Source organism: Callorhinus ursinus, unplaced genomic scaffold, assembly GCF_003265705.2.
Source record: "Callorhinus ursinus isolate GAN/ISIS: 27379988/994484 unplaced genomic scaffold, GSC_fseal_2.0 scaffold7, whole genome shotgun sequence".
NCBI lineage: Eukaryota > Metazoa > Chordata > Mammalia > Carnivora > Otariidae > Callorhinus > Callorhinus ursinus.
In genome coordinates, this window is record NW_027397069.1 from 71722529 (window position 1) to 71749961 (window position 27433).

A 27433-nucleotide genomic window follows, 5' to 3' on the forward strand; every position below is an offset into this window, starting at 1 on the left:
CAGTGTTTTAATTTTAAGGCCATCTACTGATTGGATGAGACCCATCTGCATTATGGAGAGTAATCTGCTTTATTCAAAGTCTGCTGATTTCACTGTTAATTACATCTAAAAAATACCTCACAGCAACCTCTAGACTAATGTTTGATCAAAAAACTGGGCATCATGACCCAGCCAAGTTGACCCATACAGTTAACTATCACACTACCACATGGGGAAATGTTCATGTTACAGTTTACCTATGGGCATGGAGAAGTCATCTTCCTTTACCTGCCTGCTTCCATGATGTAAAATTAACTGCAACATAAGTGTGGAAAGTTAGAAAGTCGGAGAGTAACCCCAGGAAAATTAGATGCCACAGCAGCAGTTAAAGATTAGTTGTGTGATTAAGGATAGAATTTCAAGGTATGACAAGAATATGCCGAGCCCCATGTCATATGGTTGCAGGGGCTGAGAATAGTCTCCAAACAGAAATAGGTGTGGGAGAGGGAACAGTGACAACAATTCAGCAAAACTGATGACAAACTACCTCAAAGTCCCAGAACTGAACACAAATAGCACTTCAGCGGTGCACTCTGATTTGAGATTCCAGCAGAAATGACGTTAGGTTGTCATCAAGTTCTAAATCATGCCACCGTGCCAGTCCCAATAGCTAGAGAGAGGTCACCTTCCAGAATTTCTCAGCCTTAAATTTCAGAAAGCAAAAGGAAAGTACAGTCATGTAGCAGGCACATTAATTTTCTGCATGGAAAATCCAGGTTTTGGAGAGAAGTCCTCCACAAAGCAGCTTGTTTGACATGGGCACCAGAGCCATTGGGGAAAAAAAAAATCAAACAAATTGAGAGAAAAAGAAAGCAATATACCAAGAAGTAGGATAGGAAATAGCCATGCATTTGGTTTTTGTATATCCTCAGGAAATTCTAATTGGCGAATTTATCAAGAAAGTAATTTCATTTCTACAAAGCCACACTTAATATGCCCTTGAGTTGAGAGAGCCTTAGTATGGGTCAGATGCGTAGGTGTGGGTTTACGCAAACGAAGCAGAATCCACAAGGAGCCTTTTATGAATCCCTTTCCTTTAGGAGGCTGGCCTGGCACACACCGAGTTCTGTGTTCTGGCACACTGGCAGGAAGCCCCTCTTTTCAAAGCTGGGGTACCTGTACTGTCACTGGTCATGCACCTCCAGGCTTTCAGAACCCACTAATTCCTTTACTGTCCACAGGAAGGGGCAAGTAATAGGCAAAACCAGACTTCTTTTTCTGTTGCAGAATCATCTCTGCCTCAGTTGTGCATGAGTCATTCTTAGGCTCGGGTGAAGTCGTTACAGCTCTCAACGGACAGGTGACTGCTTTTCCGAGCAGCCCTAGCTCCCTCTGGCCCCCAGCCGACTTTGGGAACCCCCAGACCTTGCCCCGTATCTCTCCACCCACCTCTTCCAGAAGCTTGGCAGGAGCATGGGAGACACCTGCCCCTCTTCTTCACTGTGAGTTTATTTCTAAAGCCTTTGCACGTGACATTTAATGAAAGTACTTTCGCAGTTAAACAGTGATTTCATGATTTTCAAATCCATGGCCTTTCGTGGTACCTCTTGATTTCTCTGCAACCCTGAACCTTGTGAATCTCTTCCTCCTTCTTGAAACTTTGCTTGGTGCCTGTGCTGCCTGCTCTCTCTCATTCTGCTTCTCTCCTGTAGGTCTCTCTCCCAGCTCTTCCCCTCCTTGGAGGTGTTTCTCAGGATGCTTATTTCCAGCACCCTCCTCCTTCTCAGCTCCAGCCATTCCCATGGCCCTCCTCTGACCTCGTCCCCCCTTACTCCATGTGTCTCGTTAACACTTGGGTGTTTTGAGTCAAGACCCAAAGTTCTGGCAGGAGTGTGTGTTTAATGTGGTGGGCCCTGGGTGTGAGTGACAGCACAGCTGACTTTCTGTCCTGGGACCGATTCGCCTAGCGGGGGTGTACGTATTATATACAGGCTCTGAGGGACAGAGCCGGTCTGAGTTTATCTCCCAGGGTGTGATTGTGCGATTGGGGTTAGGGTGGTGGCGAAGCAAAGGGAAGATCTGGTTGGTAGGAGGAGGTGTCATGTGAGGCAAACCTTGAGGATCTCATAGGATTTTGAGAGGCTAACACAGCGAAGAAAGCCTTCTGCGCGGTTAGAACAGTGTCAACAGGCAAGAGAGCAGAAGATGCTTGTGGAGACCAGCAGGTAGTCCAGGGTGACTGAGGCCAAGAGCATCTTCATATGGGAATAGCATGAGAGGAAACAAGTTTTTATTTTTCCTGCTGTTCTCAAAACACCACACCTTGTGCCTTGCACCTCGTAGGAGTGCCGTAAAGTTTTTGAAAATAGTTGGGAAGTAAGAGTGGGTATAAATGATGAGAGCCCTGAAGGAGATTACATTTTAATCCAGGGAGCTGTTCAGAGTCGTGCAGCAGGATGTTGAGTGTGGCTGGGGATGCGCTTCAGGAAACTTCATCTGGCATTTGGGCACTGAATGGACTGGAGAGTAGAAAAATGGAAAACTGCTAACAGATCTTGGTGAGAGGTAAGAAAGCTCTGAGGTGGGAGACCAGCAGAGGAAGTGGACGTGAGGGAATGAATCCAAAGATGTAGGGAATGGGGGTGGGGACAGGGAGATGGAGAAGTGCAGGATTCTCAAGGCTGTGGGTATGGGCACCTGGGAGAAAGGAGATTTTGTTGACACTGGGGGACTGCTGAGAAGAGCACTTGAACTTGGTTGCATCTGAGCATGAGAGGGGAATCCTGGTGAAGAGGCTCCCTGAGTGTTAGAGCAGGAGTGGTTCCAAGAGTGTCGGGAGGCAGCTGCTAGATGAAAAACCTAGCTGTTTACCTGCACAGAAGTTGTGCTGGGTGATGAACAAGGTCGAGGAGGTCTCATCCTTCATAGGGTTTCCAGGTCGGATACTGTTGGATAAGCAATCAGAGAATTGTAATATGTTGAGACGAGTCTAGAAGGGAGGAAGTACTGAGGGTTATATAAGCATGAGAAGCAGAAATTTGAGAATAGTTTGTAGAGGAGACCCACACTGTCAGTGTTCAAGTTCCAGGCCCATCTTCCCATCTGTGCATCCATGTTTCAACAGCAGAGTCTTGATGATGCCTCATTAATCTTTGCCACCTTCCAGTTACACGATCTCCAGCGGCTTCACCACACATACTAAGGGTCTTCGCAGGACAAGGATTCTAAGATGGTGACACTGCAGCTATACATACACACCCAGCTATACTGGGGTCTGGGACGCCAGTGATGTCAGATGAGTGCCAATCCAGGAAATGATTTAGACATGCTGACAGGTGCCCTGAACTTAGCATCATTCAAAACATCGTTTTTTTTTTTTGTTTTTTTTTTTACAAAAAGAAAGAAAAGTCCATGCAGCTAAGATCACCTTGGGACTTCTCTTTCTCTGATGGCCTGCAAGAGCAGACTCTTGGCAGGAGAAGATGCACATTGTTGGAGTATTAGAGAATCAGCCAATGAAATATGACGGATGTAGATGGGGAGGTAGACGGGTGCTCTAGATACTGGCTGTAGCTGGTTCCTATGGACTTTCAAGTTGTTCATAGACCATGGAAATGGATAACTGACTTCATCCAACCTCTACTTCTCAAGTGACCTTTTTAAGGATGATTATTTTATTTTATTTTAAATATTTGTTTATTTAGAGAGAATGAGTGGTAGGGAGGGGCAGAGGAAGAGAGAGAGAAGCAGACTCCCCGATGAGCAGGAATCCCAACGTAGGGCTTGATCCCAGGTCTGGGAGATGATGACCTGAGCCGAAGGCCGAGAGATTTAACCGACTGAGCCACAGAGGTGCCCCAAAGGATGATTATTTTACATCTCAAACTTATAACAGTGTTAGAACTATGGTCCTAGCAACCACATATTCAACATTTCACCACCAACTGATTTGGTCTACTTTATTAGGTTGGAAGGACAATAATTTCCTCTCCTAACACTGCTGTTTATTCTGTCGCTGGGTCACTAACTATCTGCCTAACTGATCTGCTAGTCTCCATGGATTGGCCTGTTCTTGACATTTCATATAAATGGGAATCATGTAATATGTGTCCTGTGTTGTGACTGGCTTATTTCACTTAGGATAATATTTTCAGGGCTCATCCACATGTAGCATGCATTAGTACTTCCTCTATATGGCCAAATAATATTCAAATCTGTGGGTATGTCCTATTTGGTTGCTCCCTGCATCAGTTGATGGATACTTGGTTTATTTCCACATTTTAACTATTATGTCTGATGTTGTTGTAAACATTCATGTACAAGTTTTTGTGTGGGCATGCGTTTTCAAGTCTCTTGGGAATATACCTCGGTGTGGAATCGCTCGCTGGGTCGTATGATAACTCTGTATTTATATTTTGCAGAACTGCCAAACTGTTTTCTAAAGTAGCTGCACCAGGGCACCTGGGTGGCTCAGTGGGTTAAGCGTCTGCCTTCGGCTCAGGTCATGATTTAAGGGTCCTGGGATTAAGTCCCATGTCAGGCTCCCTGCTCAGTGGGGAGTCTACTTCTCCCTCTGCCCCTCCTCCCATCTAGTGCTCTCTCTCTCTCTCTCTCTTTTTCTCTCATGGGCGCTTGCGCCAAAATAAATAAATAAAAATCTTTAAGGTAGCTGCACCATTTACGTCCTCACTAGCCATGTAAAGGGGTTCTGATTTCTTCACATCCTCATCAACACTTACTGTCTGGAACTCCTACAGCATTATAGCAAACTTGTAGTCATTTAGGCACTGATTATCTATAAGGTGGGTTTTCTAGGATTTTGGTTTCTTTGGGTCCCGAGTAACTGATTTGTCAGTTTTGCTCTAATAATATCCAGTTTCACTTTCCTGGGGATAGGCAGGCGAGGCGAACATGGGAAAAGTTTCACTGGTTAATGTAGGTACATATTAACTCCTGTTGACAAGTTGGCTAGAAAGGTTTAAGGGGGGAAGACTGAATGTATCAACTTCGGTGAGGTTTTAGATTAGTGACAAGAGCTCCCCATAGGACTGGGGATATATTCTTGGGGACTATGCTAATTTGTAAATTTGGGGTTTTCCTTTACGAAAATAGTGAAAACTAAGCATGTTCCATATTATCTGGATGACTGCCATATAGGGAAAACTGAAACTTAATTTTAGTGCCTTTGTGTTTGAGTTTGTTTGGTGCCAAGAAATTCAACAGAAGTGATGGGACACTTAATGCAGAGTTTTCAAAACCTCTCCAGGGGCCTGGGGTAAATTCTAAGAGTTTCCTATATTACTCGAATGTGGTGAGGAGTGGTCACAGTGAGTACTTCTCTGGTGTTTTCAAAGAAGCCTTTGTAATGACAGTGAGATTGAAGGCATACTCCCAAAGGGTGGAAGGCTTCACACAAAAGAAGCCTGTTGCGAGCGAACGTTACTTTGAAGTGTTCCGCAACAGTCTTTAACCTTTACGTGAATATATATTCTGTTTCATAATATTTATGTAATCGATAACTAATATTCATTGAAATATAAAATAAAGTCTTAAATTACATAACATCATTTGAAAATAGCTGCCCCTTTCCCCAGCACACTAAAAAAACTTCCAATTTATGTAGAACAAGTTTTTTAATTGTCCTTGTCATGTCATCCATACATTCATAAATGTTGATTGGTCCTTGCTCATTGCCATAAAAAATATAAGAGATGTTACTCATTCGCTTTAAGATCCTGGAAGGTACTTGAAGGAACAGTACCAAGATGTGATCCAAGAAATCAGGTGCAAGTCAACATAAAATGAAAAAGGCAACATAAAATGAAAAAAGAGGCAAGGATGCTATGAAAGAGATTTTTGGGCAGGGTGCTTAAATGTGTGTGAATCAATTGCTGAAGATGACAGTTTACAGCTGGAAGGACCTGAGCTTACATCCCTGTGCTTAAACTTTCCTTATGACTTTGGTCAAATGACTTACCCTTTCTAAGCATCACTTTGTTTCCCCCAAGGGATCATGCGTGGTTAAGTTCTTGTTGGAAATTTCTAGAGCTAGGTCAGTTTTGAGAGGCAATGGAGTGTGGTAGAGAAGACGTCAGATTCTGTTATTCCATCAGGGTTGATCACCTCAGGCCTTCTACTGTGTGGCTTTGGGCCTCTCTGTAAGTCCCTAGGACTCACCATACTCATATATGAAATGAAGGTAACTGGAATTGCAGGTAGAGCAGAGACAAGAGTAATGAGACTGTTCGAGATCTTTTTACCTGTCTGGGCATTTGTACAGAATCTGGAAATGAGTAGAGCAAAGAGAACGTGACTAAGAACCATGGAAGCTAAGGAGGTCTATGTAATATATAGTATCTATACTAATAGCCTATTGAAAAAGAAGAGAGGTAGAAAAGATAGAAAGCACTCAGATGATAGAAAATAGAGAAGAGAAGATGAGACTTTAAGAATCATCACTATGGGTTATGATGTTCTTAGAAAGTCAAGTAAAGATTGCAGTTCATTTTAGAAATAATTCTGGTTTCTTCTTTGCCTGTTTGTTCATGTACACGAATAGTCTATTACAGTGTCTGGTACCTAATGCTCATTAAATATCATTTACTTTCTGAAGAAATTGGCAGGTTAGTAGGGAGTAGTAAATTTCAAGAGACAATAATAGGCATGTTTTCCAAATTAGACTAGAACGTTGGATTGAGCAGAAGAAGGAGTTGAGTGTGAAATGAGCAACCAGCTGCCAGACGTGGGTGAGTAGTGATCAGATATATTGGAAAAGTAGGACTAAGTTATTTGGAAATCTTAACTTTGTGATAAAACTTTTTTTGTTTTAATTTTTGTTAATTTTTCAGTCTTTAGAAAAAACTCCTGTTTCAAGGAAGACAAGTCTTTCATTCTGCTCTCTGAAACCCCCATACCAGCTACATTAACTAACATTCATATGATAAAGTAGTTAAATGTATGATAATAGTGACAAAAATTGTGACATAGACAAAAGAGAAATGATAAAGATAGAAAGAGTAAGTGGCAAAATGGTGATTAAATATAGATTAAGTATATCAAACTGTTTTCAAGAAGAGCAGAGACTTATATAGTCTGTCAGGAAAGGGCTGCTGAAATGTTTGCTAAGTTAGACAAAGCTAGTTAAAGTCCTACAGGGCAGTAACCTTTGCAGTATGTTCTCTGCAAGGCAGAAATAATTTGCATCGCCGCTGGACAAAAATAATCTACAAATTAACCTGTAATTTACCTAATCAGTGCTAAACAGCAAGTCAGAATAAGGTCTGTTCTTCTAGAGAATGGAAGAATCTTGGGTGGGCCTGTTAGACCTGCTCTGGTGATATCCCAAAAGGTGGCTATCCTTTACCTTATTTTCATTTCTGGGTAATTAGAGATTAGAGAGGGCCATTAATACCACCCAAATTACTAGGATGTATGGGACTGTCCATTGAGTTCCCTATGTCTCTCAATGTGCATGGGGTCTTCTGGAGGCAGATTTTTGTCCTGGGCTCAAATCCTGCAATAACACATTTGGTTTCTTTTTCTTTTTGAAGATTTTATTTATTTATTTATTTATTTGAGAGAGAGCAAGTGAGCATGAGTGGGTGGAGGGGCAGAGGGAGAGGAAGAGAAAATCTCAAGCCAATTCCCTGCTGAGTGTGGAGCCTGACAAGGGGCTCAATCTCACAACCCTGAGATCATGACCTGAGGCAAAACCAAGAGTTGGATGCTCAACTCACTGAACCACGGAGGAGCCCCTGTATGTTTGGTTTCTTTAAAGCAGAACCATTGCTCTTCCAACAACTAACCTTCCCATTTTTCCTCTCTTGTGTTCTCATTTTGTTTCTAAACTGACTGTACTTAAATGTCAGGTCCTCACAGCCTCTCCTCCGCCACTCCCCCCCCCCAACTCCCATATAGACTTATGGAAAGTCACTTTGTAATAAAGCAGCAAGCCTGTTTCAGATATAAATTGCTTTGCTGTATGTTCCAGGAACAAGAAAAAAAAGTCTAGAGGTCTCTGAAACGCTTTGCCACTAAATCCTTTAGACTCTGGTAACAAAACCCACAGGATTCTCTCACTGACTTAATTGGTTTGGGATTAATGTAGGGGTACCACTCTTTCTCATTCTTGTGGCAGTCTACATCAGTTTCCTAAATAACTGTTGTTTGGAACTTAAAACTGGACGTAGGCTTATGCAGGTAAGTAGGTGGGCTTTGTTTTATAGTCTCTTCTCTTTGTCCTTGTTTTACACAAAGCCCAGGTACTGTGTGAGCCTGTCTCACATGTGATCTTTAGGACCTGGAAACTAACTAGCTCAGCAAAGTTAGAAGGTTCCCAGATGAGAACCAGAGGGCATCCAAGATGGGTGGTATCCCTTCCTATAGGATTTGTCTGCTGTTTATGTAAGGATTGGATTTTTAGGATATGTATTATATATTGCAGGATCAGAAAAGCGTGAAGGTGGAGGACACCTCAGAGGTCATGAATCCACCCCTACACCATTTGTGGTCTGTGGCCCCAGCTACTAAGCCCACCTTTGGTGGAAAGCATGAACCTCCCTAGATGGCATGTTCTGTTTCCTTGATTGTTCATGAATTCTGTGTCCCAGAATCATTCTGTGCACTGATTCTACCCAAGAGTGCACATCCAGATAAATCTCTATTCCCTCTTACATAGTAAAACCATTGTGATATCTTCCCTAATAGTGGTCTTTTTAAAGCTCAGAATCCCAGAATCCCTCTACTGTTTGTGGAAGGTAATGCGTGGCAGATGGCTGTCCAAACCGATTTAAAGTTTCTCTGTTTCTTTTAAGATGTGGTACTTGGAACTGGATATATTACTCCAAATTAACAGGCCAGTGTATGGGTTTAGGGGAGGGATGAAAAGACTGCTCCGATCAAAAGATCTATCATTTGTGTAGACCAGGAATGTATTGGAATTTTCTGATAGCTGGGTGACATTGTCCAGTCACATCAGCTCTCTGGTTCATTACATCTTTGGGTTCTTTCTGAAGTAAATTACTTTTGTGTCAAGTAGTCCCATCTTAGCCATGTGGAAATAATTTTTAACTTTAACCTAATTTTTAAAACCTCATAATAAACAGCACCATTAATGACATATAACTTTCCTCAGAGTTATTGGTGGTTAAGAACCTAGCTCTGGAATCAGAGACCCTATAGGTTCAAATTCTATCTCCATTGCTTATTGACCTTGAGATGATTCATTGTGATTGTGCCTGTAAGGTACTTCCCGTGGCTCTTGGCATGTGGTCAATGTCAACAAATGGGAGCTGTTTTTACCCTCTTTGCCAGACTCCTGCTGAGCTCAACAGGCATTATCCTATTTAACCCAACTACAACTTGAACAATACTCTTACTCCTTCTTTTTTCAGATGGAGGAACTGAAACTCAAAAAGAATTATGTAAGGGGCGCCTGGGTGGCTCAGTCGGTTAAGCGTCTGCCTTCTGCTGAGGTCATGATCCCAGGGTCCTGGGATCGAGCCCCCCATCCGACTCCTTGCTCAGTGAGGAGCCTGCTTCTCCCTCTCCTCCCTGCTTGTGCTCTCTCTGTCTCTCTCTCTCAAATAAATAAAAAAAAAAAAACCCTCTAAAAAATAACAAAATAGTTATGTAACTTGTTCAAGGTTATATGGCTGCTGAGTGGTGTGTTAGGAATTTCAGCATAGGGCGCCTGGGTGGCTCAATTGTTAAGCGTCTGCCTTCTGCTGAGGTCATGATCCCAGGGTCCTGGGATCGAGCCGCACATCGGGTTCCCTGCTCAGCAGGAAGCCTGCTTCTCCCTCTCCCACTCTCCCTGCTTGTGTTCCTGCTCTCGCTGTGTCTCTCTCCGTCAAATAAATAAAATCTTTAAAAAAAAAAAAGGAATTTCAGCATGGGCCTATCCAATGCCAAATGATTGGCACACCTACTTAGCTTTATTATGTTGTATGCTATTTATATTAGTATTTTCTGACCCATTCTTTTAACCCTTGTCTGTCTTTTTAAAAACCTATTTATTAAATATTTAACTTATACAAAGAATATTTGTAACATATACATGAATTCAAAGATTAACAAATAACATGTATGCATTACCCAACTTGAAAAATAAAATGCCACCAACATCTGTAAATATTTCCTCTTTGTCCTCGCCCTGCCAACCCCTACCAAGCAGTAACCATTATTCTGAATTTTGGGATTATCCCTTGTTAACTTTTTCTTATTGGTTTTCCACGTATAACTATATTCCTAAACAATATATTTTCATATAACTGTCTGGTTGAATAAGCATAACATATGAGATGTGGCCATGAAACAACTTTATTTTTTTGTTCCCTGTTGTCCCTTTAAGTTAGCTCTGTGATTAGTTCTTGCCATGCCCTCCATGGAGACTCAAGCAGTTCCCATGACTTTTCTGGTCATTTTTGGGTCATAAGAATCTCATTTCAAGTTGGAAAAAAAAGCCAAACACAGTACTCTACTCATTCCTTCAGTTGAAATGCTCAACTTCATGTAATAATTGAACTTTAATCTTGCTTTAAAATTGAGGCTCCTGACGTTGGCAGAGCATGTCTCACCTCCTTGTTCCCTGCCCCCAGCCCCCCAGGAGTATTGTAGGCCATCCCAAGCCCTTGTTCTTTCATGTGGATTTTAAAGTCAGCTGGTCAACGTTATGCACATATAGAGCCTGGATTTTGATTAGAGGTATTTTTGAATCTTGATGTTGTAATGGTCGTGGTTCTCCCTTTACCTTAGTTGGGTTAGCATAATTGCTAACCTAAGAGGTGGTTTCTGGGCACTTCTCTAGGTGAGCAAGGACCCTCTGTGCTGTGTTCAAAGCTCTCAAGTAGTAGAAGGTGTGCGTCATTGGCCTGACTGTCCCACTCTATCAGCAGCTCTTTATTTGTGTTTTGAATTAATATACTTTATTTTTTAGATCTTTTAAGTTTGCAGAAATATTGATTGGGAAGTACAGCGTTTCCAAATACCCCTATCCCCTGTGCGCAGTTTCCCATTATTAACATTTTACATCAGTGTGGCACAATGAGCCAAGGTTATTAAATCTGTTATTATTAACTAAAGTCCATAGTTTATGTTAGGGTTCACCTTGGTGTTGTGCAGGCTGTGGGTTTTGACTAATGTATAATGATGCGTATATAATATCATACAGAGTAGTTTCACTGCCCGAAACATTCTCTGTGCTCCTCCTATTCATACGTCCTTCCCTCTTAACCCCTGGCACCCACTGACCTTTTTACTGTCTCCATAGTTTTGCTTTTTCCAGAATGCCATATAATTGTAATCATACAGAACGTAGCCTTTTCAGATTGGCTGCTTTTAAGGTTTCTCTGTTTTTCATGGCTGAATAGCTCACTCCTTTTTATAGCGATAAAAACCACTGACTGCAGTGATATCCCATTGTCTGGCTGTGGTACAGTTATTTATATACTCGCCTCTTGAAGGACGTCATGGTTGTTTCCCAGTTTGGGCAATCATGAATAAAGCTCCTCAGGTCCTCATTTGTAAAATGAGACATTGAACAAAAGTCTTGATCATTTCCAACAGTCAAAAATCCCGTCTGTGAAGAAACCTGACTACCAGGAACAGGAGAAAATTAATTTGGGCGACATTTTAAAGTCAGACGTAAGCGGTCCCCTGAGGGGAAGACGCACACGAAGAGGAAAGAGAAGGGTGGCCGTGAGGTGAGAAAGAAGCTTCGAATGAGAAAGACTCGATAGAGCTGTGAGCCTGTGTATTATTTTAATTAATTAATTAAAAATGTAAAACAAAACCAAGAGCAGCAAAAAGCATAGCTGGAGGTGGAGGAGCCGCGTCAGGCTGAGAGAATGGAGGAATTTTCCAGAAGGGCTGGTGTTGGGAGCCAGGGCCCCTGCTGCTCAGTTTATGGGACTAGTTTGACAGGGTATAACCAGTTTGCCTGTGGAGCTATTAAGGAAGGACAGACAGCAGCAAACATGCACGAATGTATCTGCTTAGCGGGCCAGACAGCATCATCTACTTGAAATGGTAGGCACAGCAGAGATCACGTTTATGGGGCAGCACTCACTGCAAAGAGCCCGTCATGGCCCTGGAGCTCTGTTGGTGGCTCACACCCGCCCGTTCCTCACAATGACGTAACTTAGACTCAATTCTGAATCTGACCCAGGGGGTTGTGCATGGAGAACTCGCCAGCCCTGAGAGTGTGGCTTCTCCGTGAGAAAAGTCTCCACCTACTTCCGGCGTCGCCATGGCTGCTAACGCTACCACCAACCCATCACAGCTGCTGCTTCTAGAGCTTGTGGACAAATGTGTAGGATCAAGAATTTACATCGTGATGAAGAGTGATAAAGAAATTGTTTTGAACACTTTTGGGATCTGATAACTTTGTCAGTACGGTACTGGCGAATGTCACTGAATTTGAAATCATACCAGAAAGAAGGATCCCTAAATTTGATCAAATTTTGCTCAATGGAAATAATATAACAGTGCTGGTTCCTGGAGGAGAAGGTCCTGAAGTATGGATGGATTTCCTTGACTTACTCTGTTTTGTCTTATAATGACAACAAGATAGAAATTTTTTTTTAACCTTTTAATGTTTGGATTCCATAAAGCTAAGTTTCCCCGTTAAAGGGAAATGTTTTGAAGATGCATTGTAAATGCCCATTTTTTTAAGTTAATCATTATTATCTTGGAAAAAGAAGAACACTTTGTTCTTTGAAGACTAAAATTAAAGTGTTTTTGGTTAAAAAAAAAAAAAGAGGAACCTGTCTACCTTTTGGATTGCAGCCGGGTATATCCCAGAAGATAATTTTTTCTAGAGAGCTCCTGATTGTTCTGTTGTGGGAAGCCTTCTCTCTGGGGCTCTAATGGAACCAGGTTTCCTCTCCTGTGTAATTGAGGGCTGAGCCCTGGAGAAAAGCTCAAGTCCAAATGGGCAGATACTAAGAAGTAAAGATGTTTGTTTTAAAGTCCCTTAAAAAGAGTGATAGAAAAACCATCAAGAAGGAAGACCTTTCCTGAGGTTGTGGGTGAGGAGGATGGGAAAATGGGGAGGCATGTTACCAACTTTTCTGAGGTGGGGATTTGGGAAATATATTGTGGCTCTTGACCGAAATTCATGACCTGGATGCCTGCAGTAAATACATGCTTTACCATGAATTTTGTGGCCTGTTGTCTAAATCCTCCTCAAATGTTTATTAGATTAATCATAAGGCAGTTGTGATTCCTGTTTTTTATTTTGTACATTTAACAGCTTTATTGGTTTTTTTAGTTAACTCATTTTAATTGTACATTTCAGTAATTTTTAGTAGATTTACAGAGCTGTGAACAGCCATCGCAACAATCTAATTTTGAAATGTTTCCACCATCCCCAAAAGAAACCTCATGGCCATTTGTCAGCGACACTTGTTTCCTCCCCGGCCCCTGGCAATCTGTCTCTATAGATTTGCTCTCTGGGCATCTCAGTATGTCGCTAGAACCAAACAGTACATGGGCCCTGTGTCTGTCTTCTTCTTAGCCCTGTAAGGTTTTACTTAGCTTTTGAGGTTTATCCACGTTGTAGCAGTATTTATTTTTATACAAGTAAAATAAGTGACTTCACAATATGGGACTCATGTCTTCCATACATCTGAATCTAGTCTTGCTTCTAAAAGATAATGGGTATGGATATCATTTTGTTGTGGTGAGCATGTTTTTTAATTCTTCTAGGATTAAATCAGAAGGACATTAATGATCTCATTGTGCAGAAGAGTCTGATCTTCCTGTGACTGGGCCCCCAAGCTCTCTTTTGATTGTAAAGCTGTACAGCTACGCTAAATGGGTGGCTGTAAATATTTTGCCCGTGACCATAAAGGGCATTTGGTCCCACGGCGAACAGCGCATTCTTGAGACTAGCCTGGGGACAAATGTCTGCTTGAGCACTTTCTCATCTGCACGAGCGCTGGGCAGGACATCCTGCCAGCACAGTCCCTGGAACCCAGTACTGGCCCCGGTCAAAGACCTAAGTTCCTATTTTTTAACTTTACCTTTCTTTGAGGTACAGTGTTGGAATGCTCCTGTGACTTTTTGTGTGTGTGCAGATTGGAGAAGAAAATTAAAATTGAGATTTAATACCTGAAGGGAGTAGGAGGAAGAATCTTGGAAAATAACAGATAATAGGTCCAGTATTCTTATTGAGAAGATGTAGGTAGAAGACAGTGACAACTCTCTCATTAGGCAGGTTTTTTTTTCTTTTGTTCTTCTCTTTTTACATTTCCTATTTTTTAGGATAAGGAAATTTCAGCAAAGGTAGCAAAGCACTCACGAGAGACCAGAATAATGTTACAAACAACCACTTACTTTGTGAACTAAAGAAGAGCATAATGCTGAAGCATTTCACGTGTTTGTCCAATGTGGTGGTATTGATAAGGAAATAGTAAGCCCTAACTCAGGAGGTAATAAATAGCTCTAATAATTTTGCGGTGATTTTTATTATGTCAGAGTTTCTCAGGAACAGATATTTGGAGTTGCCACTTTCCCAAGCACCATGCCCCCCCCCCCCAAAAGGGCAAAGGACCATTCCATGGAGGATAAAAATGGGTGCCTGGATAATCATCACTTAATAGAAAAGGTAAAAATACTGATAATATAGCCCTTCAACTTTTTCTATGTCTGTTCTCTAATTTCCACACAAAGAAGCCTTCATTTCATAAAGTCTGTACTCAGTCTGTGTACTGAGTCAGGTGTCAACTCAAGAAAAGGGACGGAACTCCTGTGGCCTGTCACATGTTTCCTGAAACATCACTACTGAGGATTCGATGTGGTACACGGGTCTCTGGATGTTATGTGTAGATGGACAGTGACACATGCATGTTGGGAGGGCAGGACTCCAGTAATGTAGGGCTTTCCCTTCATTTCATGGCTGATTCCTGAAGGCAAGAATTGGAATAGGGTAATTTCTGTGGCTTCAATTCAGTGGGCCCTCTAATTCTCAGACTTATTTCTCTTTCTCGTGGTATATCTACAGGAAAAGAAGCTGGAAAGCCTCTCTCTCTCTCTCTCTCTTTTTTTTTATATTACAGTGTACAGGTAATTTCATGGGAAGAATTTGGTAGTCTCTCTGACAGATGGATACGTTTACCTTGTAGGCATCCAGACCTAATGTTTACAAAGAGACTCTGAATGTTTCATCAAATATTTATTGGACTGCTATTAGGTGCCAAATACTGTACTATGTACATGCTGTGGCTAGGGATGACTAAGACAGGCCCCGTGTTTAAGGGGCTTGTGTCTGCTGGGGGTGTGTCAGTCATGCACAAACCTAACTTATATAATGGTGTGTGTTAGATGTGGTCTGCCACGGTATTGTGGTTTAGCACAGGACCTATTACTTTCAAGATGCCATTGGGGAAATTTTACCTCTGAGCTGAATCTCATAGGTGACAGTGGCAGGAGGAAGGTCACAGAGGGCTAACAGCCAGGGGCTGACCGGAGCACCTGTTATGTCTCAGACACTCTTGCATGAATAATATTATTTAATCCTTGCCACGGTCCTTCAAGGTCTCTGGTCCTGTTACCCACTGTACAGATGAAAAGTCTGAGGAAGCTTTGTGCGCAGGGATATTTGAAACTGTATAGGATAATCATGAATTTTCCTGAATCAAGTACATTTTGGAAAATTTTAATTCATTTAATGGGTAAATTTGAAACTGTTTTCTTTTGGTTCTTTTTTTGCCCTTTTTTTAAGCCAGAGCATTTTTTTAAATGTAGAAAAATGCATGTATTATAAAACTTCGCATTTTAACCATTTTAGCTGCACAGTTCAGTGGCACTAAGTGCACAATATTGACATTGTTGTGCAATCACCACCACCATCCATCTCCAGAACCTTTCCATCTTCCCAAAATCAGACTTTCTACCCTGTAAACACCAACTCCCCATTCCTTCTCTATCCCCCAAGCCCCTGGCAACCACCATTCTATTTTCTGTCTCTATCAATTTGGCTACTCTAAGTACCTCAGTGTGATTGGAATCATAAAGTATTTGACCTTTCCTGCTTGGCCCTTTTCACTTTGCATAATGCCCTCAAGTTTCATCCATGTTGAAGCATAGTGCAGAATCTCCTTCCTTTTTTTTTTTAATTTTTTATTGTTATGTTAATCACCATATATTACATAATTTGTTTTGGTGTAGTGTTCCATGATTCATTGTTTGTTCATAACACCCAGTGCTCCATGCAGAATGTGCCCTCTTTAATACCCATCACCAGGTTAACCCATCCCCCTACCCCTCCTCCCCTCTAGAACCCTCAGTTTGTTTTTCAGAGTCCATCGTCTCTCATGGTTCGTCTCCCCCTCCGACTTACTCCCCTTCATTCTTCCTCTCCTGCTATCTTCTTCTTTTTCTTTTTTCTTAAAATATGTTGCGTTATTTGTTTCAGATCTGTGATTCAACAGTCTTACACAATTCACAGCGCTCACTGTAGCACATATCTTCCCCAATGTCCATCACTCAGCCACCCCATCCCTCCCACCCCCAACCACTCCAGCAACCCTCAGTTTGTTCCTGAGATTAAGAATTCCTCATATCAGTGAGGTCATATGATACATGTCTTTCTCTGATTGACTTATTTCACTCAGCATAACACCCTCCAGTTCCATCCACGTCGTTGCAAATGGCAAGATCTCATTCCTTTTGATGGCTGCATAATATTCCATTGTGTATATATACCACATCTTCTTTATCCGAATCTCCTTCCTTTTTAAGGCTGAATGATAGTCTGTTGTACAGATATACTACATGTTGTGTATCCATTCATCTGTAGATGGTCTTAGGGCTGCTTCCACCTTTTGGCTGCTGTGAATAATGATGCTGTTTACATGGGTGTACAAATACCTCTTCAAGACCCTGCTTTCAGTTCTTTTGGGTGTATCCCTAGGAGTGGAATTCCTGGATCCTGTGGTAATTCTATGTTTAACTTCTTGAGGAACCTCCAGACTGTTTTCCATAGCAGCTGTACCATTTTCCATTCCCACAACAGGGAACAGTGGTTCTAATTTCTCCATATCCTTACTAACACTTGCTATTTTTCTGTATTTTGGATGAAAATCATCCTTAATGGTTATAAGGTGGAAAGCATTGTTTTTTATAAAAATAAACTTTCTGAAGGGAATGAAAAATTTGCATGACTTGTAAAGATAAATCACGGAACTTGAATTTTCTGCATTCAGTAACCTGCTTCCCTCAGCCTTCCCCAAGGTGTGAACTGGCTCTCCTTGGCCCCCAGGGAGAGGCAATTGCAGTGAGTTAAGGGCTCCATCTCTTTCTCCTTTGTGATCTGAGGGCCCAGCCTCAAATTTGCATCTGTGAAATGGGTGGGCTAGTAGAGGGTGGTTATGAGCATTGAGAATACCTGGCATACAGACTTTCTCTCTCACTGATTGATATTATCGGGAGTAATTTAGAGTAAAAGTTTGAGCAGCACTGCCTGAGGGGAGTTGTTGAAAAGCTTTCAGCTGGGAAGTGGCAAGCCTCCTTCTTATTGTCTGCCAATAATTTTGAGACTGGAATTCCTTTGTCAGCAAGCTGGAGGAAGGCGGTTAATGTCAAGGGAGGCTCAGAGTTGCTGATTGTGTTTAGAATCAAGGACCTGGCGGCCTCTCAGAATGGGGAGGAAGCAACTGTATTCCAGTGATTGCTTGTAATAGGTTCAGCTGCCAGTCAGGATGAATGATCCATGCTCCATATTCCTGTTGGTTAAGTGCATATTGGGTCCAATTCCAGATTGTTCTACTATGGAATAAAAGAAAATGTGCCTGAGGAAGAATGGAGTTAGAGCATAATTTCATAATCGCCCAGTGCTACTAGAATTCCAGATGGGGAGTATCAGTAGAGCCTGAGTTCTTAGAGAGCCATTTCACCTTCCCATCAGGATGGCGTTCACACTGGCTTCTGAATGAGCTGCTCCCAATGACTCAGTCATGAAAGGCCTGGTGTGGGTGTGGAACACTTTCCAGATTGATCTTTACCTGCAAATAGGTTTCACTCTCTGGTTCAGAGGGTTCCCAAACTTTCTCAGTCCATGAGCCCTGGTGTCTTAAGTCTTTCACAGAACCCACAGGCCAAAAGAAGTACCTAACAATCCCATTTACCTAAATAGTTTTAATTAGCTGTCTGAAAAAGGGTGTTTCCAAGTGTAAGAAAAGCTTCAAGCTAAGAAAAACTTCAATTTCTTCAGAAATTAGTGTGCTTAGTGCAATTTGAAGTCACATGGAAGTCTCGAGATGAATCATCTCAACTCCATTGTTGAAGGTTAGATATAGGTGTTTGTTGTTGTTGTTGTTGTTTTAACCTAAGATTCATAAAGTTCCTAGAAAATAGGGATCTCTAAATATATTTGTGTTATTTCCTGGACAAGATTGTAATTCTGTGGAGGAGGCCCATTTTGAATGTGGCTCCCTGGGCCTTGCCCAGTATTGGTGAGCTCCGGGTTCCGGCGTGTGGATCCATTATCACAGTGATACAGGGAGACATGTTGCTAATCCCCAGCTTAGGGGAACAAGAACTGTGCTTAGGACCAAGCAAATTTTAGGAATTCAGCTTGAAAATGCACAGTGATCGCAGTAGTATCACCAATATTTTAAAGGACCCATTCCTGTTTTTCTCTTAAGCCCCAGTGATGCTTTCTTTCAGTTGTACAGGTAGACAGCTGGACAGTCTCAGGTGGAGAGAGATCTGAGACCTTAACTTCACTCAATTTTTATTTTCAAAAGATCAGTGTTTTTACTGAAATTAGATTGTGGGGTGAGCGAATTAAAGGCGAAAAGACAGTTCTTGCCAAAGGGCTAGTCAATAAAACGAAGTGACAATCGTCATCCTGCAGTGACAGTATCAGCATCCGTGTTCTTGGAGCTCTAGATTCTGACCTTGAATCTCTAGACTTTATACTAAATCCACCCTGTTTGCTATTTCCTTTCCAGTTCCCTCTTCTAGGCCACTCATCTCTAGCTGTCACTTAGGGGTGCTTCTCCTGCCCCTTTCATGTTATTCCTCCAAAGTGACAGGATAACCTTGGATCTGAGACTCGAGCCCAGCCCTGCTGCCCACTCCAGGCCCAGGGTGACCTGCAGCTGCTGCCTGGTCATGTCCACTTGCATGATGCAAAGGCAGCATACTTTGCTCGGAAGTCCTTATCTTCCCTCCCGTTCTGCTCCCCGCTAGGTCTGGGTAGTTCAGTAAATGGCACCATTGTTTGTCCCAGCCTGTCACCTGGAGTCACACTGACTCCCTCTCCCTCAAGCCACACACCCAGCTGGTCCCCAGGCCATGGCATTCTGTCTCCATCACCGCCCCCATCTCACAGCCCCCGTGTGAGTCCAGGCCACCGCTGTCTCACCCTGGTGGCTCTGGCGGCCACGTAATTGCCTTCTCGGTCTCTAGTCTTGCTGCCTCCGGATCTGTGTAGGTCATCTGCTGCTCCTCAGAATAAACCCTGAATCCTTAACATGGCTTACAAGGCCCTAGCCTCTCCCTGCCCACCATCCTCCAGCCATCTTGGTACCTCCACCTTTGATATCTGTCAGGTCCTAGTGCCATGTCACTTCCAGAAGGAGGCCAGTTCAGATGTTATAACAATGCAGAGTTCATCACAATTGCTTATTAAACAGTTGACCCTTGAACAACATGGGGTTTAGGGGCAACCGATTCCCAACATAGTCAGAAATCTGCATATAACCTTGGATCCCCTACAAACTTAACTACTAATAGCCTACTCTCTACCAGAAGCCTTATTTACTGAGAACATAAACAGTTGACTCACACATATGCGGTATGTTAGATGTATTATATACTGTATTCTTATAATAAAGTAAGCTAGAGAAAAGAACATACTATTAAGCAAATCATAAGAAGAAGAAAATACATTTATGTATCGTACTGTATTTATTGAAAAAAGTCCGTGTGTCAGTGGACCTGTGCTGTTCAGCCACGTGCTGTTTAAGGGTCAACTGTGTGACTTTCCTCAGCTGGAGAAAGGTCTGCGGTGGCCGAGACAATGTCTGCTGTTCACCACTCTCCTGCTGGTGTCTCCTCCAACACCAGCCAGACAGGAGAAACCAAGGGAGCATTTGCTGAATGGATGAATGAATGTATGAATGAATAGATGAATGAATGGATGAATGAATGAAGCCTCATAGGCAGTTCTTTCTTGTTAAAAGACAAAGTTTCAAAACAAGCCACAGGAACTTCATTTACATTGAGGCCATCAGTGTTTCTTTCTAATTTACATTCACTCCAGTGATGACAGACTTAGTTGACTTTGCAGGTGTTCTTACCTGCACGTGGCCCTGTGCTGCGTATGTGACCACCCCAGAGGCAACTGAGGCACCGACTATTGCTAAACCGCCAAACTCTTGCATCAGAGCAGTTGGTCTGGGTAAGACTGTTGGGCTCTGTAGAGTTGACTGCTGTATCATTATAGTTCTGAAATTATAATTAGAAAAGAAACACACCAGCAGACTTTGGCAGGTTGTTTTTTTGCGGAGGAGTTGTGAAGCAGGGTTGTTTTGAATTGAAATCCAAATGTAGTTAAATTGGTCACAATGAAGCACACCCTTGCACAGCTACCTTACCAGATCTTGAAAAAATGAAAGGCAGGCTTTGTTTTGTGGACAGGAAGGCTTCGGCTCACAAACCTTCTCCCTAAGAAGTAACTGCTTGGCTGCCCACTCCTTGTCCCTGAGCCCTGAAATCACTGCCCCCTGGGGAAGCAAGAGTCAAACAAGACAAGCTCAGGATGTCAAGATGCCAAGAATATAAGCAGTGTGACCGGCAGGCTGGTGTAGGGCCTGACTCCATAGTGGGCCTGACCTTAGTGCGGTAGCGAGTTACAGCCCAGGACATGGCAGCGGGTTTTCTTCCACGTGCTGGGCTGTGTGGTTTTGCTCTTGTCTCCACAGCATCGAGGACATTCCTGGCCTGAGAAATCAGAGGAAGGTGGCCAAGAGGCAGAAGTAACCTCTTATGTAATGGAACATGCCCTGGGGTGGGGAGTGGGTATGGGAGTAGCTCACAGAGGATGATGAGTGTAAAGAGAGGAAGGTCAGAGGATGCCAAAGACAAACATTCCTATTTCCAGATATCACAAGGGCCTTTCTCGTATAGGGGGCAAAGCTCTTCTTCCTCTCCTTTTTCCACTTCTACCATCTGAACCCCTAAGCCAAAAAAATCCGGTTCCTCTTTTTATTAATTGCTATTATTAATTTAGTTTAATATACTTATAATTCACTTATTAATACAGCAGTCATATTACTATTGGAAACATTGTTTACACTATGTATTAAGGCAGATTGGGCAGATAATAGGCGAATCTTACAGGAAAATATGTTTTAAATTCTGAACACTTGAATCCTAAATTGACATTTAGAATACTACTTGTCAAAATTTCGAGACATCTTGTTATTTATATCTCACTGTCAGGGTAAGGGAGAGTCCTAAGGCATATATTATGCATGTGTATGGGGAAAAGTTAGAGCTGATTTTAAAATGGAATAATGGAATTTAATATATATTTTGGCTCCAGATCCATCCTTTGGGAAGTATCCACATTTAGGTATTCCTTGGCTGGTCCTTACATGTGCATCTGGCAGTGACCTTTTGAATTGGCAGCATGGCCTTAGGGAGCAAAATGGGTTTCCATTTGTGGGTCACGAAGCAGTGACTTGCACATGTGTGTACCTTTTCTGTACCCCCATGGACTGCATGGGATCCCTTACTTTTGCCTAAGTCTAGATACCTGTATAATAGGTGTAAATCCATTGAATTCCTAATGGAGTATTTCATTTTCTCATCTAGAAATTTTGAGCTGGAATTTCATTTCCTATTAGCCATTTTTATACTAACCTCTAACTATAAAATATATGCTTTACAAAGAAAGGTGTCATGCTATGAGCATAGTTAAATTTCATTGGGAATATTCTGCTTATAATGCTTTTGTTTCTCATAACAACCTTATGAAACATGCTCCAAGAAATGTTAAGATCACATTGGGAAATCTGAGGTCAGGATGGGATGTGACTGGCCCAGGTTCCCAAAAGTAGTAAAAGGCAAAGAACCCAAACCTAGGAATTCCAAGCCTTAGGTTGATGCCTTTTCTCACCTAACCTGCATTCTGCTGTAACTCTCTGAGGTGTGGACTTACTGAGATGGCTACTCCCTGGGTCTTGGCTGGTCGACCCTGGTTCTTTGCGACGGCTCTCAGAAGGCACATCTGTTCCTTTCCTACTTGCCTGGACTCAGAGGGTAACCTGTGTCTCATCTTGCATACTGCTTCACTTTCCTTGTTTTAGGTTCCAGATACTTAAGTCTTTCTTATTCTTTAGTTTTTTGTTTGTTGTTGTTTTTTGTTTTTTAGCACCTAAACTAAACTGGTTTTAAACTTTCCACAAAAGACAGACTATAGTATTCATTTCATTTCAGGCCCTGCGGAGCATCTGACATATTTTAGGACGTTATTAAGCTCTGTGTTGGAGGAGCCATGTCTGTGGGATGTGATGCCAGGGTATTCCTGAGTCTGATACCTGCTCCTGTTACATTCTGTTGGGCATCCAGAAGCGTCTGGCTTGTGAGAGCCGGAACATCATGTCAGGTGAATGAAGCTGAGGGAAGAGTGGTGTGGCCCAGTGATGGCCGCGTCTCCTCATAGGCTCAGTGTCGGAGGCGTAGGTCAAGTTGATGGGCTATGAGGCCCTGCAGGTTGACAGGACGGACTTAACTGGGAAGACAGAACTGCTGCAAATGGAAGAAAAGGAAAATCCCTGGGGGCAGGGGGAGATTCGAAGTGTCAAGATTCTAAGAGACAAGGCTATCTAGCATGGCTTGTCTCTTATACTCACTGCCCCCTCAGGACACAGTGGATCAGTGGGGAGAATAGATGGTAAGCACAGTCACCACTAGAGGCTGTGTGCATAGGATTGCTATCAGTGAGCCCCCAGAACTGTGCCCTTTCCCACAGCAGGTGCCCGAAACAGATGAATCAAGTGATGAGGGAGCAGGTCATGTGATCCCATGGAGGCTTCTGGCCACAAATCTTTGTGTGGAGAAAGAATGGCAAACTCTAAAGAAGCCACTAGGAGCCCTCGGAGTTGCCAGTGAGTCCCTCTTTGGAGGACAAATATGTGCAGAGAAATTGGCAGCAACAGTGAAAGCCTTTGAAACGCATGCCTTTTTTCTCCACCATGAATCTTCCTCGCCAGGGTTCTGCTGCTCTGTCCCTCTGTCAGGTTTTCCTTGCAGTTGAGGCGTTTGCTTTTCCAAGCCATGGGAGAGTGTGAGAATATGGTTCAACCATTAGCAGCAGGAAGTTTTCTTTATGTTCCAGCACAATTCTGAAGTCCTCAGTGTTACTTTTTCATCCCCCAGAGGTATGAATGATGTCCCGCGAGGATGGGCTCACCAGAATAGCCTCCTCCTTGAACAGAGTGGCCACAGATCAGCTCCTGCCGGGCTGGGCCGTGCTGTCTCACGGGCAGAGGTGTAAGTCTGGGGGCCTCTGCTTAGGAGTAGTTGCCCGGTCACCACTCGCTTTGTTCATCAGTGGTGTCATCCCACATTGCTACCCAGCATGGAGCAAGGAGGGTGTCTGCCAAGAGGCAGGAAGGGCTGACAGGGAAACAATATCCAAATGTCAGCTCAGTTAGAAGACAATTTAAATTAGGCAGTGTAAGGCATTTTGGCAACTGCTTTAATGCGGAAAACAAATGTGAGAATACAGGTTACCTGGTTGAACAGAGCCAGGAAAAAGTGTTTCCTGGTCCTCTATCCTTAGTGATGGCAGAATGGGCTGCTATGGCAACTCCCAATTTAAAACCTGTTTGGCTGCTGGATAGAACCGAGTTGAAAGTTTGGTCTCGTTTCCCCAACATGCAGTGTTATAAATTGTGGTTCTATGCCTAGAAACACATTTCAAGCAAAACACAAAAACAAAAAACTTGAGCAGAAAAAAAAATGCAGGGAAAATACAATGCAAAGATACACTCTTGTAAGCAGTTAGTATGTTTTCCCAAACACTGTATTTACAAGCTGTGTTGAGCCGTAAAAGGGGTTTTCTCTGCAGCTTGCACGAAGTGTTTTAGACTGTGAGTCTGATGACGCATGGCTCCAGATTCTGCTAAACCTGCCTCTAGCAAATAGAAACATTGTTTTTGCTCCAGTGACCCTCAAAGTGCCTTCAAGATTAGGGCCATCCATCTGGAAAACTTTCTTGCTCTGAATAGTAAGTGCAAGGGAAGTCCAGTTTCTGCTGTGACATCAGTTTTGGCGTTGGTTGCAGGCATTAGGTAGTCCTAACCATGAACTTTGGTGGTTACTGCTGCAATCTTACTCACCAGGAGAAAGATTGTGGACAGGGGACGAGGTGTAGGAAATCAAGGCAAGCTATCTTCAGACCTTTAATTTGGCAGTGATTCTCCTGAAGTGTTCCAAAGCTCTTTCAGCTCTGCGGTTTAAAGTGGGAGTGGAGGAAGGGGAGGTTCAGAGGCTGGGACTCTGCTGGGTGTTGGGACAATGGCAGGGAAGTATAGTACAGGGGATCACGCCAGCTGTTCTACAGATCCAGACCTACCCCGAGCGTGTCTCGCTAGACCTGCCTGACCCCCAATTCAGAGATCAAAGGAAGGTCTTCCTCTCTTTGGTCTAAGACCTGCCTTGACAAATCCTCATTTTCTCCACGCCTTCCTTTCACCCTACAGACCTGACAGAGCAAACACCTATCCCCATTGGGAAACCCCATCTCACCCACAGGAATGTGGTTTAGCCTAGTAACCCAGATAAGGCAAGCCAAGACAATCGTATGCTTGTATGAAATTGACACCTTTCCCAAAGATACAGTGATTCAATCTCATCCACAGTTACCTTTTTATATACACTTTCCATTTTTAAACACTTAAGTGATTGGATATTTAAATGAAGCCAGAGCTCTGGCTTTTTTGAGGCATCCTCCCCCAGTTCTTCAACAGAAGAGACCCAGGGATACCAGATCCATGGGCAAGGGACGTTCATCCTTTGACAGACAGGTACACATGGGGGTTGGGCGGGAGAGGGAGAGGGAGGGAGAGTGTCTTATATTAAGGACTGTGGGAGTTTGGGGGTGGGAAGCAGCTTCCTCCCTGGATCTAGAACCCACAGTTGAATCTTAGATACATTTGTCAATGGAAATGTTACAAATTATGGTTAAATTCAGTGGTAGCCATATTGTTAGTTAAATAGTTTGATGGACAGAGTCTGTGGGGAACCAGATTGTCTGTTGTACCTTTAGAGTACAACCTGTGCATAAAATGTGGGGTGCTAGAATTTCCAGCTTTTGTTCAGAGTCTTGATTTCAGTAAGGCTCTGGGAAAGATATTGGAACGGTTAATAGAAGGAAAAGGCCTGACAGGAAGAGAAAGAGGGAGAATCAAATGGGCAAGTTCAGCATATGAGAAAGACTTATTACTTTCTTTTTATCAATCCCTAAACTGTAACTTACTGAAAATAAAATTCTGTATAATTGCAATGAAGTAAAGCATTTATTGTCAGATATTTTGAAATTAATATTTATTGGAGTGTCTTAGTTACACTTCTGTGTTTTTTTTTTTCCACAGCCATCTTGGTTTAAATTATAGAACTTAATAATTTGGACTCAGATTACACAAAATATATATATCTGACTTAGGGTAATATGATAATATGTGGTGTGAAATAGAGAATCTTACTCTCTACCCAAGTATAAATTCATTTAACTTTAATTTCCTGGATAAAGAGATTTATAAAAAGCTGTACCAGCTTAATATTTATGCCAATTCATTTTTGTTTTACATTTAGTAAGTTAAAATAATTTCTTTGAACTAAGAGTAGGGAAAATATTAAAGTATGGGTTGCATTGAGGCACTTGGGTGGCTCAGTCGTTAAGTTCTGCCTTCGCTTCGGGTCATGATCCCAGGGTCCTGGGATTGAGCTCTGCATCGGGCTCCTTGCTCAGTGGGGAGTCTGCTTCTCCCTCTCCCATTCCCCCTGCTTGTGTTCCCTCTCTCACTGTCTCTCTGTCAAATAAATAAATAAAATCTTAAAAAAAAAGTGTGGGTTGCATTACATATTTCCAAGTCATTTCTTATAGAAGAAACATTTTATATTTTAAACAGAAAATGTAATTTTACAGAAGAAAATCACTTTTCTAATAATCACAGTTACTTTAGGACCCTCTTTGGACATTTTTATTCAAATTTTGCTGATTAACACTGAGACAGATTGAAGTATATGCTATCAATCTATACATTTCAATATTAATATTAGAAAATATTTTGTTATGAAATATTTATAAAATTCTTCATTGTCATATTAACTCAGATATATAATTTATGTAATGTGAGCATTCAAATTAGTAAACTTCAGATAAGTTTGATTACCTATTAAAATTAAATATCTCTTGATGGTTAAACAGTGAATGTAACAATTAACATATCAGCATTTACATTCCTATGATATTAAATTTTCTTTTTCACTGAATGTATAAAAAACATCTACAAAATTAGATACAACTGTTAAAGTAATGGAACATAAACATTAAGTTGAGCTTTCAATCACAGAAAACTGTAGCTGCTAACAATATTACCATTTTAAAGATTGTTTTATCAGTACCATCAAAGAGTACATAGAACACTGTTTTATGATTGGAAATGATAAATTTCAATAGTTTCCGAGAAACCATTCTGAAGCTAATTGATGGCATTTCCATGGTTTTCAGAGCTTTCTCTCATGTTCTATTTCTTCTTCCTAATAGCATCATTTGAAGGCAGTGGCTGGGAATGCTGCTGGCTTTCTACAATGCATAGGACAGCCCTCATGGCTAAGAATGATCTGGCCCCACATGTTTTGTTGACGCACTATGCAAAAGAAGTGGTCTTCGTTCATTCAGTAACTGACTGAATGCTAAGAATACGGAGTTAAGTAAGACCGGGTTTGGGACTTAAAAGAACTTTTCAACCTTTTCAGAGTTTAGCAGAGAAAGGAGACCATGAAACCAGCATTACAGAGCAGTATGGTAAATGCTAAAATGGAACGATGTGTAAGAGAGCCCACAGAGAAAGGGCATCTGAATTGGATAGGAAACAAAGGGTTCCTCTTGGGGAAAAGCTGATGTGAATTAATGAAAGTTAGTTAGGCAAAGCACATAATTATCAGTCAGGAAAAGAAAAACATCTCTAGGTATTTCAAACAAAGAGAATCTAAAATAGGGATTGTGTTTACACAGCCGCGAAACAGAAGAGGAGAGAGTGAGGAACTCAGATGAACAATAATAGTGGGAAGATGCTCCCACCATAGGCTGGAGGGATAGGGAAGACGCCCCTGCAGTAGCACACACAGAGAGAAATACCCTGGAGTCTACCTTCTCCCACATGCATCTTCTCCCACCAGTACTTACCACTGACCAACTTGGCCAGAAGCC

The 27433-nt window shown here is 42.2% G+C and overlaps 1 protein-coding gene and 1 pseudogene across 2 annotated transcripts in view; both read left to right on the top strand.

Moving 5' to 3' along the window:
* The window catches only part of SPATA13 (spermatogenesis associated 13), a 138519-nt gene that overhangs the window by 20389 nt on the left and 90697 nt on the right, over positions 1 to 27433 (top strand). The window lies entirely within an intron of this gene.
* LOC112826846 (U6 snRNA-associated Sm-like protein LSm5 pseudogene) lies at positions 12227 to 12763 on the top strand (annotated as a pseudogene).